Source organism: Thermobia domestica, chromosome 7 (assembly GCF_964235325.1).
Source record: "Thermobia domestica chromosome 7, izTheDome1.hap1.1, whole genome shotgun sequence".
Lineage (NCBI taxonomy): Eukaryota > Metazoa > Arthropoda > Insecta > Zygentoma > Lepismatidae > Thermobia > Thermobia domestica.
The window spans coordinates 244,426,178-244,443,424 of NC_137460.1; positions in this window are offsets into that span (position 1 = coordinate 244,426,178).

Consider the following 17,247-nt stretch of genomic DNA (forward strand, 5'->3'; position numbering starts at 1 on the left):
CCATCAATATGATTTAACTTGAAATTTCTTAAAGAAGCGATAACATGCCAAGCAAAAGCTAAAGGGTTACGCAAGTATTAACACCTTACTTGCTGCTCGAGTCCAGGTAGTTCTTAAATCTCTTTTCTTTTTTCTTCTCTTCACATTTTTACAATATGTGGAAATTTCGCGAACCGAGGAGCAGTCTATAGGCTAGTAACATATATGTAAGATGGAGTAATGTCAGTTAAACTATAAATAGTCTGGTCACGCTGTATGTAACTCGATTGTACTTCTTTTCTTTTTGATTTCTTTTGTAATAAATACTTTATTATGGAATTCTTATTTATTTATTTATTGGACTCATTTAATGATTTAGGTGCAAGCCAAGAATCCTCACATTTGTACTGGGCGATTCAGGTACAGTCTTAAAATTAAGCCTCTGAGCTACGAACTTCGATGTTACTTCTCTTCCATTAAGGTACCAGTTACTTAATTCCAGACTAGCGGCCGAAGAGAACGCTCAGTTCGAGGTTAATCGCGGGTTAATACAGAATCCGTCAGCTAGGAGGAAGAATACGAGAGAGAGAAGTATAGGTTCATTCCATCGAACCTGTCCTGTGCGTATGTTGCACAGGTGGTGGAGCCCCCAAACCATACTCACACACCAACTTACTAGCAATAAATGTAACAGATTTTGGTGGAGGTGCCTTGGGTACAATATTTTTGGTTTGTATAGTCCTTACATTTACCTTGGCTTGCTTGGTTATGTTATCGCAGGAAATGTAGTTTATCTTTTTTTTTTTTTTCGTAAATTACTTAGTGCTAATATTATAAGTTGTGATTCGGAAACAATAGAAATAGACAGTGTTGTTGCGCTAGTTAAAAAAAATATAGCGGAGAAACTTTTTCTTTTTTGCGAATAGTGAACGTACTTAGTAGCATGTAATCCCGTGTTTAGTGGAGTGCGTTCCGTGACAGTGTTCAGCCTACTAGCCTTTTAGCGAATTAATATCGGCGTAATTTGAGATACTTATCAGACATTAAAATTTGATAAAAAGTAAAAGAAGATAAAATAAAACAGAGCATTAAATTTGGTTTTAAAAAATAACAGGAATATCAATATACTACGTAAATTCTACATTTTTTTTTAAAGGAATAAAAATATACAGGAAGAAGGAAGTATGTCTATTATGATAAATTCAATCTAGAATTATATTTTTTATTTCCGTACGATTGAAGGAAATAACGCAATGAACCACAACATTTTTTTTCTTCTTCCTGTCATTGCTAAAATAAGAAGTAGGTTAACAAGAGCATTGTCACGGACGAGTACTCGCTGAACTGAAAATTGTAAACAAACATGAGTTTTTCGCAGAAACTAAAAGCAAAATTGCGGGACATAGGCAAATCACATTGTCCTAATTCACCAGCTCATGATGGAAAGCATAACTATATTATAGATAGATGGCTAAACGTCTTTTGTACAAATTGCCACAAAATGAAATCGCCAGGATATGGTCCTCCTGAATATCCTACCCCTCCATTTAATCCGGGGCAAATAAATACTTTAGGAGATCTGAATGTTAGTGCCGATAGGACTCTATATCTTGACCCTCCTAGTATTAAGATAGAGGAACCGCCTTCTTCTGGCTGCGTAATGACGCCACTGGCAACATGCAGTCCGGTAGGGACTGAACCAATCCCTGCGACGGTCAACACAGGAACATGTGGGAAACCGCAACCTTTTCCTAGAACTTTGTTTACTGAGACGGAAATGAATGAGACCCCACCGGGAGTCGATCCGAAGACTTTAGCAAACGAATTAAACTTAGCAGAAGAGTTAAAAAGAGCAGAATTAATCGTTGCAGGTCAAACAGACCCTCGCGGGACTATTGAATTAGAATCTATTTCAGGTGTCGTTCCCAATACCGAATCGAACTTAGTTCAGGGAAGTGAGACAGAAATAGAGGCTATAGAAAATAAGTCAATCGCAGTTGAGTCGAGCACTAATAGCGACAAGGAACAAATTTCTTCACACGGGCCTGAGGGCATAGAAATAATTTATTTCCCAATTAAGTATGAACCGTCAGAGATTCCTGACCAGTCTGTTCCCGAACAGTCTGGACTGGAACCCGTATATACTAATACTAGTCGTGAACCTTTAGACGCGGATATAAATGAAGAACCTATTTATGCGAGTATTGACGTGGAAAATGAAAAAGAGAGTAAGACAAGTGAATCCATTTCTTTGAGTCAGAGTAGGGATGATGAAATTGTAGACCAAGTTAGAAAATCATTAGAGACAGGATTCTCACCAGTGGTAGGGACCTTAGTTCGACCCTGGGTTAAGCAAATGAGAAACAAGAAAATACAAGTTACAGTATTGCGTCGTCCAGACGTGGGTGATGAGAAAATAGGTCTTGGTTTTCAAACCGATCCTTCAACTGTTATAGAGGGCTTACGCTCTACAGACTTAGTGTTAGGAAAATTTGACGTAGATATACAAACTGAAGCCTTGCCAAAAAGAGATGTTAGTATACAGACAGACTATAGGTTCCCTAAGATGATCCGCATTGAAACGGATCCGGATCTTAAGGTTCTACGGTCCGTTGCTTCGCAAACGCATCCTATTATGTTTGACAAAAACATCCCGTTGGAACAAAAATTAGAGCAGCTAGGTGAAATTGATAATTTACTTAGTTCCGTTAAGAGCGTTAGATGGTCGGATGGAAACGTTAGTACTTCCGAATCCGGAGACGACGATATCCTACGGGAATCTTGGTTAGAATACGAACTGAATAGGCTACGACCTGAGGAAGAATCCCTCTCCGAGGAAGAAAAGGAGCATTCCAATAGAAGAAGTCCAGAGTTAACTACTACCTCGTTCAGTAATGAAGGCACCTCCCTACCTCCGTGGAACCCAGGAGACGACCTCACATATTCAAATTGGGACCCCCTAATAGCATCAACGCCCCAGAGAACGGCCAGGGATCTGATGCTCATTAAGAGTAGTGAAGGAGAGGATGACAACACCTTTGACAGTAAAACAAAATCTTCAGTCGCCGAAGATAAGGAAAATGAGGATCTTTCTACCGCTCAGTCGCCCAAGCAGGAAGAGGAAGAAAAGGATTCAAACGATAACGAATCATGGTCGGAATCAAGAGTCTTAGAGAACGTTGGAAAAATATTTGAGTACGCCGAATACGCGCCATCAATTGTATGTTTAAAGGAGATTGAAAAACCAAAATCTTATTCACCCCCTTCTTTTTCGCCAAGTACACATCAGTCCACAAATAGTGTCAGACCCAGTAGTAGTTTATTATGTGCACCTTTTGTCAGTTCGGAACACAGTATTAGCGATTCACCTGCTACTAAGGAAATGAGGAAGTATCAGGAAACAGGGCGGTATGATCCCCCGAAAATAACGTTTGTCTCTCAACCCAGTAGTGTAGGCTCGCCCACAGATAGTGGCACCAACAAGTTGGAAAATACAGCGGTTAGACCAGAACAAAGTTCGAAATCACCATCACCAAGTAGGGTTGAAAGTAGGTTAAATTCTGCGACGCTTTCGGCAGAAATTGAACCCTCCACAAACAAATCAGAGGATAGAACAACTGAATTCTCCCCGTATGAGAGTGATTCAAAGCAAACATTTAACAGTCAAAGGTCAGGTTCAACTCAAGATACTAGTTCAGAACACAAAGATAACATTAACATAAAATCTGAAAGAGAATTTAAAACTAGTCCGGTTTCAGAACCTTCGCCGCAGCCTAGTTAGAAAAGCCTAAGATCTCAGATTTATACTTAAAGAAAAATACGCAAACTCCACCACCTGAAGGCGGTCCACATACCGCTGAGGCGGATACTGGATCTCAAGCATATCGTATTTACCCAGATGTGAAAATCCCGTTGTTTTCAGGAGGTAGATACGAGGCTGTAGAAAATTTTCTATCATCCTACGAACTCACGGCACGTATATATGATTGGACATCACAGGAGATGGCAGATTTCTTTCCTCTTACTTTAACAGGCTCAGCCAGTGCGTGGTATTTTCTGCAAATTGCAACCCAGCCTACGCTTACCTATCCAGAATTAAAAAGTAAAATAATCTCAGCTTTCCCATCCATCCATTATCGTGTTAATCTTGAGTATGATTTAGAAAATAGAAAGCAGAGCGCAGGCGAGTATAGTTTGGCCCTCATTTTTAAACTAATGAAAGATCTCAAATTTCTTCGTGGACAACTAGATAAGACTGAATTGATGCATAAGATCAGAGCAGGTTTGCGGCCCGAGCTTTTAGAGAAACTAATACTTGGTGTTGACGACATGAACGATTTAGATGAATGTATGGATTATCTTAGGAAACTGGAAACTGCAAACCGCATGACATATACGAGAAAACACCCAGAAATACTGTGGTGCAACGAAAGAATAGATTGGCCAGCACTGAAGCGCGCCAACGAACCCTATTACATTCCTGTGTCCCATTGCCCAGAAGATTACGTCGGTGCCGAACCGGCAAAGCCCTCTCTTCTACCCTATAGGAATCGGATTTTTAACAACTATGGGATAGGACGGGGTGGCGGAAGTTTGTGTACCGTATCGGTCAGGATAGGGCCCAATTGGGGCTCTGCGCTGATAGATAGCGGGGCCGCTATCTCACTGGCGAAGGCTGATTTTGTACCTAAGCAGTATTTAACCCCCCAGTTTACAAAGGGCTATACCCGGATAAAAGGGGTCGGTGCTAAGACTAGCGAGTTACTAAGAGTAATACGTGTTCCGTGCTATTTCACGGATCATCTCAATAACACTATGCGACGATATCTAGATTTTGCAATAATTCCACCGGAGTATTGTTCATATTCAGTAATACTTGGGGCTGACTTCCTACACAGACATGTTTCAGTTATTCTGCGGGACCATCTAGTCATTGCCAATGCATTTGGAAACGCTGCTCAAGATCTTTTCTTTGAGCTACCCCCGGAACAGAAGTCCAGGAGAAGACGAAAACAGAATGTTAATTACACTCACTTTAAACAGGTTCCGCATATTCGGAAGAGAGATGAACATTTACACAGAAGGAAGTCGGACAAGCAATATCTGCGCCACAGGTGGAACGAATATTCCGACGTGCATGCAGAACCGGTCCCGAACGCCGTCACTCGCACTACGCCAAGAAACCGTAAACGCTCTCATAAACAGTATACTGCTCACTTTCCACGTTCAGAGTGGACGCAACATAATATAAATTCTCAAGTTAAAGATACCACTAGTTTGGCTAATTCAAATGCAGCTAGCGACGCGACGCGAGCCTCGTCACCGTCGCGGCGGTCTCGACGGCGTAAGCAACGCAGAGGAAGGAAGAAGAAATCCTCTTCTTCCCTCATACCGAATGATGACAGTAATCACTCCTCCTGCTCATCTCAACAGGTGGATGCGCAAGGAACGTTACAACCAGCCCGTACGGAAAATCAGGCCCAACCCTTTGAACCGACTGTAAATAGGATCACGGCATCTCCTGAGAAGGACGCACCAATATGGAGAAATCCCAGAATGTGGAAGGAGAAAGTCCCGAAATTCTCCTCCCCCGTGACTTCTTCCACTTTGCAGCCAGCTCCCAGTGAACGGTCGGTGCCACCAAAAAGGCAGGGTGCCACAGACAGTCAAGAGCAGGTTGAGAGTGTGAGTTATACTGGGACCATCCCAGCTGAGGTTACCGTGAGTCCTGAAGAGGACGCTAAAACAATACTTACCTCCCACCAATTTGAACTTCACGCACCTAATAACCCTTGTACAACTTTACCACTTGCTAAAACCAACGCACATGAGTTGTATAGCCAAGGGACCATTACTATAACTCGCAAGAATAACACACACCCGGGAGTCACACAAGCTACTCCTCAAAATTTGCCTGCAAAGGAAGGGTCTTCACGACCATCTTCCTCCAAGGAAATTACTAATAATCTTTATACATCGCGAACTAAAGAACAGCCTGAATCAGTTAAGGTAACTAACTCTTTAGGGCAACTGCAAATAACTAAGAAATCTTCGTGTTCTGCATTGGACGATCCCAAACAGAAACACTTGACCGTGGTAGCCAATCAGGCGGTAGACGGTCTGCCGATCTATGATATTGCATTACCATATAGTGTTCAACTAAGTTATCATACCGACTGTATAATGAAAATTGACATCCCTCGGCAGGATATATATTACTGGGACTTTCAACCTTCAAGTGGCATACAAACGTGGTACCATTGCGAGTTCCCAAAATTAACAGTTACAAATCCTACCAGGCAAATTAGCATACCGCTAGTAAGCATAGGTTCAAAGGATACCGGTCAATTTTTACCAGCAGGCCTAGTGATTGGCCGACTGACTCCGTCCCCTGGAGAGGATCCCGCTACGGACGATTACAGGAACGAGCAAGACGTCCCCATTCCCTCGGGATCCTCAACGTCAGACTCCGTTCGTAGATACCCACATCAAATGGGAAAGAAACGCCCTAATTTACTATTGCCAGAGGTGAATAATACAGTCGTAAAAGATCCATCAATCCAAACAGAACCGTTCGACTCGCCTGATATACCGAGTCCCGTTACTCCTCCTCCCCTTTCAGAATTTGTAAATAGTTCTGATGAATGGGATACCCTATCAGATTACTCTGAATCCGAAATAGATTGCCTGATGGATGATTCGGATGTAAAGCAAGAATTTACGGGTTGTGTAAATGTACGACCCGTGGAAACTGCGCCGATGGCCCAGTTATCATCTAACAAATTGTTTGACAAATATTTTGAGTCATTATTAGCTCAACACTTTCCAGAGATGAGGGACGAACAGCAGCAGGCACGGACAGGAAAGGAAACGAACTCTTTTTATATTAATGCAGTTAAGGACAGTGTTAAGTCAAGCACTAAACCGTGTGGGTTATACCATCAATAATAATACTTCAGTACAGTGCTTCAATTGTAATATAAGTATGTTACATTTTCCTTAGAAACAATAATAGATATAAAACAAAATAAAGAAAGAAAAAGAGGAAAATTATTCAGTTACTTTGTACGTCAGTACCACTGAAATTTTGTTTCTTCTTTCCTCCTATTTATACCTATATAGGAACAGGAAGCCACAGGCTATCCTCTTTGTAAAAATATGCAGGGCATAGAACCATACACTGACGTTGGTGAAAACTGACAGAAAATGTTGTCATGAACGTTCTAATGAATTGCTGCTTATCTTACTTATTGATACAAAACAATTTAACCCAATTATATTAGAACACACGAGATTATACTTTAGAGACATAACAAACCCACTGCGATGAGTAGCGCTATGTAGTTGATGGCTAGGGAAAGTACTATAATAAACTCGTCACTGCGATATGCATGAGTACTAACCTACATAATATATATAAAAAAAATAAAATAAAACGAAGCAAACGTGATAAAGGAGAACCTACATGCGGTATATTTACCACACACATCTATAACATGTCATAATCGATATCGTTAGTGTTAGAACGGAGAACTTCGAAAAGGGTCCGAACCACAGCGGGGTGGCCAACCTGCTGGGGTTAAGTGACTAACGTATTTTAAGACGAGCCCAGACACCACGAGAAGTTGTAAGCGCGCGAAATCGTTCATGGTGTGAAGGGAATTTCTTTCGAATGAATGTGGGCACCCATGAATGTGTTCTTTCTCCTTTCTCTTTTCCCTTCCCATTGCACTATAAGTACGATAATCCCGCATAATAAAGTAAAAGTTAGCCCGGACTGTTAATAAGGAACTGCTCGTTTGATACATACAAGTTCTCTCCTTCTTTTTTCCAACTGAATTGTGGTCACATTCATTCATCTGGTGACCCGGTGGATTAGACGATTAAGCTTTAAACCCATTGCATGGGACATACGTAAAATTACTCGAAGGTTCTCTCACACACGTACAGTAATTACAGCAGACTATTACTCCAAGCACACCCTGCTGAAATCCAAGGGTCGCAGTGCTTAGGGGTACTATACATCCTACAGAATTTCGCCACGCCACGCGTGCAAATACATAATAAGTACAATATTTATTATTCACTTACCTTTAGTAATTGAGGTACCAAACACCCCCATCCATGGTTAATTGCACTGTGGAAGAGGGGCAACCAGAACGTTCCACCGTGATGAATTCGCTTAGATCCTCGAGCTGAATACACATCTCCCGTGTTACCGCTAGGAATCCGTCACTGATGCGGAACGTTCCGCGGCACCACGCCAGAAAACGGTCCCTAGTCCCGGGAGCAAGGGAACACCCGTAATTTTCCGGTGAAAACACTAGACGGCAGATCTGCCTCCAGAAGTGGCTAAATATTCTCAGTTGCATACGACGGATCTCTACTACCGTAGGCATCCTGTCGCTCTACTAAGTATAATACCACTGGATTGTACTAACTTAAAAAGCATATACACTTGATAGATTGTAACTTCCGGTTGCACAGGAAGCAGAGCCCTCAAATAGTTATTTTTTTTTTCTCGTCCGCCGTCTTGCTCCCTCTCTGATTTGCGACCGGATGAAATTTCTCTTCGCGGCTGACGATTCCAAAGATAACGCTGAAACTACTTGTCTCATTAAGTTTTGTATCATAATGGTAAAATTCCAATATAATAGTGAGTTTATAGTCTAAATAAAGTACTCACGTCTATGTTGAAGATATACTGGACTCTTAAACTCACATTCTGCATAGTGATACAGTAATTACTTGTAGTTATTTTTGTGTGTCCAATAATCAATTTACATAAACGAAGTTGTTAATGTGGTTACTTTGCACCCTTCATATTTATGGTGTAAAGCACATGACGTACGGTTTCTTTTCAGACTTAACGTACACCCTATTATTTGGATGTTGAAGCCGTCACTGTTTTAATGATGGAACACAGCACCAGTATTTCGAAAAGTGCAGGGACGCATATGCCAGTGAGTCCATATGAATCACTTTCTAATGCATATTTTGTAGCGGTCACATGGATCACTCTGGATCCTGTCCTTTTTATTGCAAAAGAAATTAGCTTTCTTTGCATTAATGAAACGCCGCTTGGAGAGCCTGTTATACATGACGAAGATCATTTTCTTCTTCGACCTGCATTTCCTTCAGCGGGACTTTCTATCACCCACCGTATTAAAATTGTACAATATGAGGCGGAATCACGCAAAATAGGGCAACTCACTCATCATCATACTCTCCAGTCGACACATATCCACCCAAAAATGTTAAAATATACCATACGAAGCAGGAATCCTATTAATATTCGGTATATAATAAGAAATTTCCTAGTTGGTAAGTGTCTTTATAGGGAAATAGCATATGGTTGCTGAGAAGAACCACCCGCAACTTAAGAAGAAGAGCGATCTACGCTGAGAAGCTAAAGCCGTACAGTAAAGCGAAAGAATCCAGGAAAGCACGCTTAAGTATAATGTATCACACTCTTTTCTTTATTTTTTTTTTGGTTAAAGTAAGTGGTAAAAAGTTCTTTAACATAATTCATATAGAGTAAAAATGGCGGAATCATTCAATTGCAAAGAAGTAAGTGTATTGGGAAGATTACATTTGGATAGTTAATCAACGCCCTCTTATTGTGTTTCATCTTAATTATAGAGCGTTGAGCAAGAAGATTGATTGGAAACTGATAGTACGATTATTTGGAATTGGTATTATAAAATAAATTACTATGAAAATTTCTGGTAGATGCTAGCATATATTTTTCTAAGTTGGCAATTTGAGATGCAAAGTACTTGAATAAACAAAACAAGCAAAGTCTTAATTAGCAACATAAATCATAAAAAGAAGGAAAGTACACTCTCGTAGTGACAAATGCTAAACCTGAAGCAGTTATCGCTTCTTACCGGAAGTGTTGTGTCGCGCTCCTATCTCCTCGCCAGGGATTGCAGTTATGTATCTCAGTTGAAATTCTCCCGGCAACTATAAATCACTAGTCGGAGTGTTTCTCAAACTGAAGCCCGTGACCCATATAGCCAAATCCTTCAATAAGAAATTAGTCTATCTACAACTCCTCACCTACCGTAATTTTTACTTCAATATGTGCCTGCTTATTGGATTACGAATGCCCTGTGTTCAATAAAAGCTCCATTGCCCCTTTTGTCCCTCCAATGAGTTCAGAAGAACGCGTGTATTTGTCTAGTAGAATAACCAAGGGCCGAGTCGCTTTACATCACTAATCTCCCATTATTTTCTGATTCGGGAGCTAAAGCAAAGACTCTCCTCCTACGTGATCATTCCACTAAAACCCATATCGCTTCAAAATCCCTTCAGTTTGTACTCATATTTCCGTACAGCAAACCTTCTTGTTGCCTTCTAGCGTTGTTCAATTAAGCAGAACCAAAACAACACCCGGTTCTGATTCTCTTGATGTGTGGTCAGCGCACCGTTCAACACCGTCGGCGAACATTCCGTTAGTTAACATGCACAGTGGAAAACAGCCCGAATGTGTACTAAACGTTAAAATTTTTATGCTTCTTCTTACCAATGGTTTGAATACAGTACTGACGAGAATGTGTGGTCAGCCACACTAGTCGTCCCCCGTAAACCAAAAAAAAAAAAATACCTAATTGCTCTCATATTGACCAACTATAGTGTTACAAAATTGGTAGTTATATAACACTGAGTAAATTTTGAACTCGTACAATATTGAAGTCTCGGAAGCAGTCCTCGATTATATTTCCAGATGATAGAAAACCAAGAATCATCCGATATAATATTGGTGGTAATAACCACAGTCATTTAAAAAAAAAATCAACCTAGTAAAAAAAAACACACTTGTGACCATCCCACGGGTCTTTTCATCTCTTCCCAACTGTACTCATTGTTGGTGTCATATTAAAGCCCAATGACAATACGCATGTTACAAGTTGCCTCATTTCAGAGACCATTTTATTGAGCTGCCCTGATTACTGCCGTGTGACCCAGAAGGTACCAGGCCCCGAGATGACCCGTCGAGCCTAGAGTCAAAGTCTACGAAGCCGAGTGAATTTTCTACAACTGTTCCAGTATAGCAGAGTAGAAAGGTTTATCACCGTCCAACCTAGCCACATGTCTGATTGGTGCACGTCAAATGCCTAACCATGGATGCAGATCCTCATTCATAAGAGACTATGACCATTCAACATGACGCTCCCACACTCAAACGTTAAACGGCATGAAATGTTAAGAAGTTTACCAGATGTTAGCTGAATCAGCGGCGATGAACTTTCATAAAGTTTACTACATTCTTATACTTCAAACGTTAAAAAACCCAAAGCTGACGAGTGCATAGTCAAAGGTACAAACCTTAATGCTGTTGTGATCACCAAAACAACATATTCTAAACTTAAACGCCCTTATGCCACAACTTATAGTTCCTACCCAAAACAAAAGGATTCGAAAACCCTAAATTTCTGATAAAAGGGACAACAAAACTATGCTTCACAACTAATGTCCCGTGACTCTATTCACTGTGTATCTTCGGTTCATAACTAAGGAACTCATCATAAAGACAACAAGTAGCAGTGTCAACTCATTCCTGTGAAAAGTGAATAACATAATAAGACCCATAGTAACCAATCTCTGGAAGTGAACATTTTCATTATCTTCAATCATATCATCTCTTTAAAAGAACTAGACAAGGACTATTTCTCTTCATCAGTGTTCTGTCATACGTAAAGGACTGATCTTTAGGAACTTTCAATAAAAACGTCCAATGCCCAAGTTGTTTAACAAAATATCACAGTTATCTTTACTCCTACGGACTGTCAACCCCAGGAGAGGAACCCATCAGTGGAATCCGAAATGGTTGGAATGCAACTTATAACTACCTTCCCGCATCTTGTATAGCCTCGACGCTGAAGCAGAAGGACAATGAACTAAACCGAATATACATCAATATATTGTACGCGCTTCATTAATCATGTAACTAAGCGAATTGTATATGTGTCATTACGTTTATATTGACTCGTTGTCTACTGGTATTATCTTATTTCTTTATAACCGTAAAACCATGTTACACTATGAGGCTAACGTTTTAGAAATATTATAATGTATTTGTCTTTTTGTTTACATCACTGAGGGCCTCATGCTATGTTCGTCGGGATTGAACCCGAAGCTGCCTATATATGCATCACTAACCACTATATCACTATGCATAGACATCAGGGATGATAACCGATGATTATAGGTATCCGGTTTTTCAAGCTAGTATTCTAAGAGATAAAAGAAGTAAATTTTAAATTATGACGTATATTGTAATTTTTAATATTACAATGTTAAAAAATAAGTATCTTAAAAAGGGCTATTTTGTCCACTTGTTGTATAGCGGTCAGACAATGAAGCGGAAATCCTGTTTGTAACCACAATAACTTGTGTGCTAAAAACTGTTTCCGCACAACAAGATATGCATTCCTTTAATAAAGCAACTTTCCTGCTAGCTTGATTAAGCCACAAGAACAGAAATCTAATCTTGTTTTAGATTCTTTTTCTTTTTTTTCTTTTAATATACGAGAAAATCACCTTGGAACCGAACCCCGGACTTACAGGCGAACCCCTTCCCACAGTGCTGACTGATGAAAAACATAATATATCAGTAATAATAGACACTAATCATAGACTGTGGCCGCCTAGTTATCAACAGTCTCGGGCACGGGTTCGAAGCTGATTCACTCGTATGCACCATTTAGTATTACTCAGCCTTCATAAAAATAACAATACAGTGAGAACTTAATCATGCAGGTTGCTAAATAAATCCTAATCATCCTCATCTTATTGGGTTCATTATTACAATTGCATGTAAACTTAAACTTAAAAAAAAAAAAAAAATATTATGTTGAGACTAGGACTTCCATTGTTAGAGGAGGAATCCCTTAACTCGTTAATCGATTCCATCTCACTACACCTGTAAAGTGTTGATATAGAAATTATTTCCACATGAAAATAACTAGTGGATCAATGTAACTTTTAACCATTCCTCTCAAACATCGAACTCTTGTACAGTAACTTGAACTCAGTGTCGTTCAGGGTACTAACGGGGTTCGAAGTCGAACAATAAGATAAGTAAGGTTATATGATTATCTATGCGACTAGTGATTCAAAGCATGGAAAGTTCCTGTGCGGCCACTGATCGCATGACTCACATAGCCTTGCTTGCGAAGGGCGTATCACAATATGGTACTTAGTAATACTTCAACCTATTCAACCTATGTAATACTTCAAAGTTAACTGTAAAGAAGATCACTCGCCTAATAGTATCATTCCTACCAGGCCATTATTCATATATAACTCAGTTCCATAAGGTAGTATTGTGAAGTAAGATTACACCGCCCTTCACCAGTATGTATTGTAATTAGCTTAGAATGCTTAACTAACTGTAAGCAGATATTCCATAATCAAGCAGTGGCATTTCGATCCTTAAGGTTTGGTTCTTATGTATTACAACCTAATTATTAGCCTGTAAGATTTTGTAAGTACAAAACCAAAAGAAGGTACATAGATGCAAGGTCTATTATAACGATACTGATCATCAGGTATCCTTGATGTGGAATATGATCATACCTTCAATTGAGTACTTAAGTTTTATTTAAAAAAAAAAAAAATGGACATAAGGATATTGAAATGTTAACTGCTTGACTGGTTCTAATGGGTGATGAAAGGTCAACTAAAGGTAATTATAAGATAAAATCATGAGCAAGGAAATACATATCGATGTCGTTAGTTTCAAGCTATCCTCTCATGTTCAATTCTTATCACAAGGGTCATAATATCACTTATTGTCTCAGCCTAAATTATTGTATCCCAAAGGTAATTAACCTCTTCTAATTGTCATTCTAAAGCCTTTGATTGTAACTAACGATGATGCACTTGGTTATGTTTCCAAGGTTTTATATAGGCTGGTCAAATAATAGTGGCCACAATTTGTGTCAAAGACAATTATAATGTAATAATGTAAAAGTTTCAATACATGACCTACAGATACTACGTTTGTGTGTCTCGTTTCAAAGTACACATTGTGTTTGATCTTTCATCGCCACGACTGCTCCGAGGTAGAAGACAAACGTGTACAAACCTCGTAAGACAAACTGAAGTTGATATGTTCTAGTCTGGTGTCAAGTATAATTGATTACCAAGTATTGATGTACTACATCAAGGAATTATGTAATTTTCTAAAGCAACACCAATTGTTCATTATTAACGGCAATCATTCTTTTTGTAAAAGGTTTGGCACGTCGCTAATTAGAACTCTCGTTCATTTCTCACTCATTCAAAAAAAAAATACTCATTCTTCCAATGAAGCGTACAAAGGCGTTTTAGGAATTTTTATTTTGTTCAAAGCTCGCCAGCAAATTTAACCCTTTGACGCCGGATGGGCATGTAAAAAAAATTAAATATACAACGTTAGACTTTTTTTCTTTCTTTTTCTTTTTTTTTATGGAAGGTTGGGGCAGATGTTACCATCTCAAGTCGCCGATAACCCTGATAGCCGGGTTTCGATTCTGTGGTTTGGAGTGGGAGCTAGGGGCGGTGACATAGTGACAGGAGACAGGGGAGAAAAATATTCTTTCGGGAATGATTTCTTTAAAACTCTGCCTGGCTAAGCTGTGTTCCTGGCCCCTGTTGGCTGTAAGACCGCAGAGCAGCGAACAGAATTATAAAAGACAAAGCAAAGAGGGTCTTGTGCCATTCATGATGGCAGAACGGAATCCAGTTGTAAAGAAAGAACAAGAAAACCCTAAATATATAGATAATAAAATAATAAATCTCAATAGACATATGGTTTCGCCGCGTGGTGTATAGCCTAGCATGGGTTAGTACCATAGTTGGCCGCTAGGGCAATGGCAATGTTAGTTGTACTCTGCTTCCTGCCACGTGTCGACTTCTGCCCACGCGCTCCTCGAAAGGTGCTGGATTGACCTTGGCTATCGGCCCACACACTCCTTCAAGGTGAAATAGAGGTCGTAAAGACAATAGAAAGAAGCTAGATTGGCCTTGACTATCCGCCCACGCGTGGTGCAATGTGGTGCAATATGGTGCAATAAGGTGAAATACGGGAAGTGGTGCAATCGGATGAAACACGGTGAAATCTGATGCAATAGCCACCGCCCCGAGAGTATAAAAGAGGTGAGTTCGACCTTGCCGAGATCCTGTTTTGGGCTGGCACTCAACCTGCGCTGGTCTCGTCTCCAATTTGCAGCAGTTGCGCTACTACTTCAGACTCAGGTATGCTGCCGAACTTAGAAATTATTTCTAAGTTCGCCATCAATATGATTTAACTTGAAATTTCTTAAAGAAGCGATAACATGCCAAGCAAAAGCTAAAGGGTTACGCAAGTATTAACACCTTACTTGCTGCTCAAGTCCAGGTAGTTCTTAAATCTCTTTTCTTTTTTCTTCTCTTCACATTTTTACAATATGTGGAAATTTCGCGAACCGAGGAGCAGTCTATAGGCTAGTAACATATATGTAAGATGGAGTAATGTCAGTTAAACTATAAATAGTCTGGTCACGCTGTATGTAACTCGATTGTACTTCTTTTCTTTTTGATTTCTTTTGTAATAAATACTTTATTATGGAATTCTTATTTATTTATTTATTGGACTCATTTAATGATTTAGGTGCAAGCCAAGAATCCTCACATTTGTACTGGGCGATTCAGGTACAGTCTTAAAATTAAGCCTCTGAGCTACGAACTTCGATGTTACTTCTCTTCCATTAAGGTACCAGTTACTTAATTCCAGACTAGCGGCCGAAGAGAACGCTCAGTTCGAGGTTAATCGCGGGTTAATACAGAATCCGTCAGCTAGGAGGAAGAATACGAGAGAGAGAAGTATAGGTTCATTCCATCGAACCTGTCCTGTGCGTATGTTGCACAGGTGGTGGAGCCCCCAAACCATACTCACACACCAACTTACTAGCAATAAATGTAACAATATGTATCTGGCACGAAAATCGTAAATCAAAGAATCTGTTTCCCCAAACAATGATATGCTGAATGCACGCAGATGTGGAAACAGTTGCACTGTTAATTGTTTATCTGCAGCAATGTTAGGAATGAGCATATTTTATGATTTTATGAGTATAGTTTACGATGAGGAAAACAAATTGATACACTGTTTTGTGGACATTTGTTATAATGTCTCCACAAGTGTTTTTTGCATAAAAGCCGTAGCAGTGAATGCGAGCCAAATACTCGGTATTTTCTTTAATATAACCTTCTCCTACAAATTTAACGGTCTTGATCAACATTTTGAAGACAGTTTCCTTTCTTTAAAAGTAATAGTGTTGTCTTTACTTTCTTTACGCATCAATATCAAACTGAACCTAAAATTTTCAAGGATTGTTTCCTTGTAAATGACGTAAAATTATTAACACGACATTCACAAGGAAACACAATTGTTTATCTCACACTCTACACCTTGATTCATTTTCATTCACCCTTTGAGATTTTTTGTTGAAATCTGAATTTCCCATTTATAATAAGCCATTTACCGTAGTTTCGTTTGTAGTGTAATAATTAAGTGAATCATTTACCATCTTATATTGCGGTGTAAAATTTTTGAGGATTGTACTTTCAATAACATTTGATTTCGGATCGTTCGCATTACTTTCTTCAGAACTAGACACGTACTCTGGATCTTGATCTGAGTCTTGAACTGTAAAAAGTGATGATGGTCTATTCTTTCCACTGTGTCCATGAGAATTATCTGCTTCAGAGTGTGCTTCAGTGAAATTAACTGTATGTTCTGAAGCACTATCTGTGTTATGACTTTATTGCATTATCTTATTGGCCTTCTCTTCCATTAGCATTTCTCACTTTATTTCTTCTTGCTTGACTTTTAAAGCTTTGTTACCTGGTACTTTTCTACCGTTTGTAGCCTCTAACGTTTAAGCTTCCAGAGTTTCACAAGCTATTAAAGAAACACAATTATAAAAGTAATTAATATTATATTGACAAGTAGACCTCACCACTTAGCCGTTGCGTTAGCAAAAGAAAGCAACTACTGTCCTAATGTAGGGTTGAACATAAGACACTGACAAAAGTTTTAGTTTTTAGTGAGCACTAGAAACATGGGGAAACGAAATAGAAACATGAATGTGGGAAAGCCATGTGCAATATAATTGTACAGTTGCAAGACCGATTTTGTTTTTCAAAATAGATGGTAGAACAATAGTTGTGACTTCAACTATGTAAATCGATTTAGGAGGGATGTTTTTATGGCATTCCGAATTATGTCCGCCATCT